This window comes from Saccostrea cucullata, unplaced genomic scaffold (assembly GCF_032062105.1).
Source record: "Saccostrea cucullata isolate Sc308-1 unplaced genomic scaffold, CSIRO_AGI_Scuc_v1 ctg20211, whole genome shotgun sequence".
Lineage (NCBI taxonomy): Eukaryota > Metazoa > Mollusca > Bivalvia > Ostreida > Ostreidae > Saccostrea > Saccostrea cuccullata.
The window spans coordinates 6,240-11,711 of record NW_026918749.1 but is presented as its reverse complement, the minus strand read 5'-3'; the positions used below and the strand labels follow the sequence as shown (position 1 = coordinate 11,711).

General features: G+C 33.2%; 1 long non-coding RNA gene across 1 annotated transcript; it reads left to right on the top strand.

The window, feature by feature from the left end:
- Window positions 1-696: 696 nt before the first annotated feature.
- LOC134270346 (uncharacterized) lies at window positions 697-1,083 on the top strand. Its single transcript, XR_009992788.1, has 2 exons — window positions 697-812; window positions 856-1,083. It is a non-coding gene; the product is annotated as an uncharacterized LOC134270346 (long non-coding RNA).
- The last annotated feature ends 4,389 nt before the right edge of the window (window positions 1,084-5,472 follow it).

The window sequence follows — 5,472 nt, the reverse complement described above, 5'->3', positions numbered from 1 at the left end:
GACCTCCATTTCATAAGCAGAAATGTGAAATTTATATACCTATCATCTATATTTTTTTTATAATTTTGTCTTACATGTATCTGAATATTTGAAAGAAAACAAAAGTCAAAGATAGCTCAATATAATGTTTATATTCAAGGTTATAACTGGATATTTGTGCTGTATGATTTCTGACTCATCATATGATGAGAAGCCATAATACAGAATATTTTAAGATCATTTTTGTTTGGAAAATGAGAATTGTCAATATGCCATTTTTTTTTTCCATTGTTATATGTTAAATTACTGTATCATTATTAATATCAATTTACATATAAAAAATCTATGCCATCCAATCCAGAGAGTTGTAGGCAATCCTTATGCGCATAATAGTTATTTTTTTCCGCGCTTCGTAGTATAGTGGGAGCACATTGTATGATAGGAACACATATTAATGGTTTTGCCTGTATATGTGGGCGTGGCCGAAGGAAGGCCAATGAGAAAGGAGTATTCAGTAACGTGTTAGAATCATTCTAAGCCAGTGCTCTTCAATAAACACATGTTTTTTGTTGTTTTTTTTTTGCTTTATATATAATGTATATCATATTTGTATAAATATACTGGAAATGGAAATAACAAAACTGTTGAAATGTATTTTAATTTCGATTTTTTTTACACTAAATATTATAGGGTGTTCATGAAATTCAGTACTGCACCGAATGTACGTCCGGCATTCTCCCTTGAGACATTATTTACATAGCGACGGACACAGGTTTTCCATAGTTAACCATCTATGGTTTTTTCCTGGGCGGTTTTTAATGTCTGTGATAGGGGTATAATTTATTACATTTAAAATATTTTACAAATACATTGCAGTGCTTTATTGTTTCACAATCAATGTAATGTTTGTTCAATATTTATGTATTGTTATAAAAAAATGCCATCTGCTCCAACTAAGCTAAACTGGCTTGCAGCATAGGTGTTGTTTTATTTGAGGTGTAGTCTGTCAAATAATGATGAGTCGAGAATATACTAAGAGGGTCTCTGAGGAAACTTGCCCTTGAATGTTTATGTAAAATCTGAATAAAAAAAATTATCAAACTTTGTAATTTTCAATCTTTGTCTTTTTATTGCCTGTTTTAGTAAATGATACATGTGATCTTGTATTGTTTGTAACAGTTTATGGTCAACATTTATAAAAAGGAAGTTAAAACAGAAAAGCTTCCAGTATTTCTTTATCAAAAGCAATTAGAAATGAGTTCTCCCTCTATCTGACGTAAGCAAATCAGATAAAAGTTTTACAAATCATTAGGAATTTAAGTTTTGTTGTACCTGTATTCTGATTTACATTTTTGATTGTCCCTCTGCATTATTTCAAGTTGAAAAACATTTAAATTTGTTTGATTCCGTAGATGACCATTTCTAATACTAATTTCAACTGGAAGTGGAAACGAGATAATTAAAATATATCTTTGACATTTGTCTTAAAATTCTGGGTATCGACTAGATCAGATTCTTTAAACTAACAGTGAAAATCCAAAGTATAAGTGTATTAAACAATCAGCATTTAAATAAGGCTTTGATAAAATATGTATATTTAATGAACTTTAATATGGCATTAAAGGTGAAAGGTTATATTTAATTATCTTTTCGTTTAAGTAAAGGTTAGCTTTACACCTTTATTTTTTGTAAAGTTAATACAAAGATGACCTTGCTTTTTGGAGCACCTTTAATAAAATTTACTTTGCAAGTAAAGTTTTGTAAAAGGTGTTTTTTCAAGCAGTGCTCATCGCTACTGTAACAAATTCATTCATCACGCCGAAAATGTTCATGATTCCGCTAAACTAAGAAAGTTAACACATGGTTTATCATCTCATAACAAAAAGCAGTCCTGTCCAATGCAGGAATGCTCGAGTTAAAGAGGAAAATTCAGGAATTATTTTGCATCGGCCATATTTTGCCGTGAACCTAGGCGACATTTTATCTTAAGGTCTTCCGTTTCAGACGGAAGACCTTATAGTGATTCTACTGTTTCTTTTTATTAAGGTCTTCCGTTTCAGACGGAAGACCTTATAGTGATTCTACTGTTTTTTCTTATTATTAGGGTCTTCCGTCTTCAGCGGAAGACCCTTCTATTATTCTTCGGTTTCTTTTTTACCTTTATTAGGGTCTTCCGTCTTCAGCGGAAGACCCTTCTATTATTCTTCGGTTTCTTTTTTACCTTTATTATTATTATTATTATTATTAGGGTCTTCCGTCTTCAGCGGAAGACCCTTCTATTATTCTTATGTTTCTTTTTCAATTTTCTTATTAGGGTCTTCCGTCTTCAGCGGAAGACCCTTCTATTATTCTTCGGTTTCTTTTTTACCTTTATTATTATTATTATTTTTATTCTTTTTTCTTCTTACAAAATTTGTGCAGACGATTTCTCGGAGATGGCTCGTTCGATTTGCTTCAAATTTTCACAGTCGATGCGTTTTCATCTGAAGTTAATTCCGGCAAATTTTTTTTTGGAAATTCACTTCCGGTCGGGAGTTATCGCCCTTTGATCAAAATTTGGAGGACCTCCTTGTCTGTGATGGAACTCAAAAACGGCTCAAGCTAGAAAGCTGAAATTTTTAGTGATGATAGAGGACATGTTGCCACGTTGCAACATGGTCAGGATATTTTCCGGAAGTGCCTAGTATGGAAGCTCGGTAGGGGTCAAAATTTAGGACACGTTTTATGAGTGATTTTTTGAGACATTTTGTATCATATCTTTTAAAATATAAATATTTTGTTAAAATATACTGAACAACATTTGTGCAAAATATCAAGATCTTTAATATGATATCAAGAAAAATGTGCTGACTCATCAAATTAAGGGCTGAAAGGGGCCAACAGTTTTTATTCAATAACTTTTTAAAAGTCAATATTTTGTAATACATTACTGAAGCACAGATGTTCATCTCAACCATCTACAACTATATATTATGATATCCATGTCGTATGGTACATAATTAGGGGCCACAAGGGGTCAAAATTGCTAAATATTAGATTTTTTATATCTCGAAAGGGAGGAATATTTTGATAAGCAATATTGAACAAAAGTTGTTCAAAATAATGTTCTAAACAATATGCAACCTTTCATTTTTTGCTAAACGTCCCCATTAAGGAGTTGAAGGGTTGGCCCCTAAAAATTTCTTTTTCTAATATCTCAAAAACGAAAAAGAATTTCTGAACAATTGTTGAACACAAAATGTTCAAAATCTTAAGATCTTTAAGATGAGATCCCGAAAAGGGGGCTGGGCACTCAAATTAGGGGCCAAGAGGGGCCAAAAGTCTTCAATCGATAACTCTTTATCGGTTAATATTTTGTAATACATTACTGAAGCAAAGATGTTCATCTCAACCATCTACAACTATATATTATGATTTCCATGTCGTATGGTACATAATTAGGGGCCACAAGGGGCCAGAATGCTGAAATCTTTGATGCTTTATATTCTCGAAAGGGAGAAATATTTTGATAAGCAATATTGAACAAAAGTTGTTCAAAATAATGTTCTTAACAATATGCAACCTTTTATTTTTTGCTAAACGTCCCCATTAAGGAGTTGAAGGGTTGGCCCCTAAAAATTTCTTTTTCTAATATCTCAAAAACGAAAAAGAATTTCTTAACAATTGTTGAACACAAAATGTTCAAAATCTTAAGATCTTTAAGATGATTCTCGAAAAAGGGGCTGGGCTCTCGAATTAGGGGCCAAGAGGGGCCAAAAGTCTTCAATCGATAACTCTTTATCGGTTAATATTTTGTAATACATTACTGAAGCAAAGATGTTCATCTCAACCATCTACAACTATATATTATGATTTCCATGTCGTATGGTACATAATTAGGGGCCACAAGGGGCCAGAATGCTAAATCTTTGATGCTTTATATCTCGAAAGGGAGAAATATTTTGATAAGCAATATTGAACAAAAGTTGTTCAAAATAATGTTCTTAACAATATGCACTTTTTCATTTTTTGCTAAACGTCCCCATTAAGGAGTTGAAGGGTTGGCCCCTAAAAATTTCTTTTTCTAATATCTCAAAAACGAAAAAGAATTTCTGAACAATTGTTGAACACAAAATGTTCAAAATCTTAAGATCTTTAAGATGAGATCCCGAAAAAGGGGCTGGGCACTCGAATTAGGGGCCAAGAGGGGCCAAAAGTCTTCAATCGATAACTCTTTATCGGTTAATATTTTGTAATACATTACTGAAGCAAAGATGTTCATCTCAACCATCTACAACTATTTATTATGATTTCCATGTCGTATGGTACATAATTAGGGGCCACAAGGGGCCCGAATGCTAAATCTTTGATGCTTTATATCTCGAAAGGGAGAAATATTTTGATAAGCAATATTGAACAAAAGTTGCTCAAAATAATGTTCTAAACAATATGCAACCTTTCATTTTTTGCTAAACGTCCCCATTAAGGAGTTGAAGGGTTGGCCCCTAAAAGTTTCTTTTTCTAATATCTCAAAAACGAAAAAGAATTTCTGAACAATTGTTGAACACAAAATGTTCAAAATCTTAAGATCTTTAAGATGATATGAAAAAAGAGGGCCGATTCCTAAAATTAGGGGCCGTTAGGGGCAAAAGGCCGATTTTTTAAAGACTTTAATGTTCAATGTCTTTTTACAGATTGTGGTAAATCATTATTTTAGAATGAAAATCGCAATCAAAATCTTATCTCATCTCATCAAGAATTGGACGGAAGACCCACTCGTTGCTCGCAACGAGATCTCATCTAGTTATGTCGCCCCGAACGAAGTCGGGGACGACATATTGATATTGTACGCATGTTTTTTTTATCCAGGCTGTTTCTCGGAGATGGCTGGGACAATCTTCCTGAAACTTTCCTTCAAGGACGATCACTGGTTGTAGTTGTGCAGTGAGGTCGTTCAGTTCCAATATGTCTACCGTTGCCATGGAAACCTGTAAAAAGCGACAAATTTTGTCCGAGAGTGTTCTCTCTGGTCCCTTAAACGTTCGTCATGAAACTTTTCTTATTTTAATGATTAGTATCTGTAGTTCTGCAACTCGTATTTAAAATTTTCATATAATCGATTATTGCCATGGAAACCAGGTGAAAGTTAAAATTCTTTAATTTCGATTTTCTCAATAACTACTCAGGCAATCGTTTTGAAACTTTCAATGTTTATTCCTTGCAATGTGTCAAAGTGATTTCTACTTTCAAAATAATTGTAATGAGTCGCTCACGGTTGCCATAGAAACGAAACAGAAAAAAAAGATTCAGATGTACACATGTCTTCTCCAAGGTCTAGGTCAAAGGGTCAAAGTTCGTCGTATCCAATAAAAGTTCTTTTCACAAGGATTACATATTTGAAATACGAAAGCCCTAGTACTTACCGTTCAAACGTTATGGCTATTTACTATGTTCAAGACGCCCCCCCCCCCTCTTTTTATGAAGCACACAGCCAAGTAGAATACACAGATATAA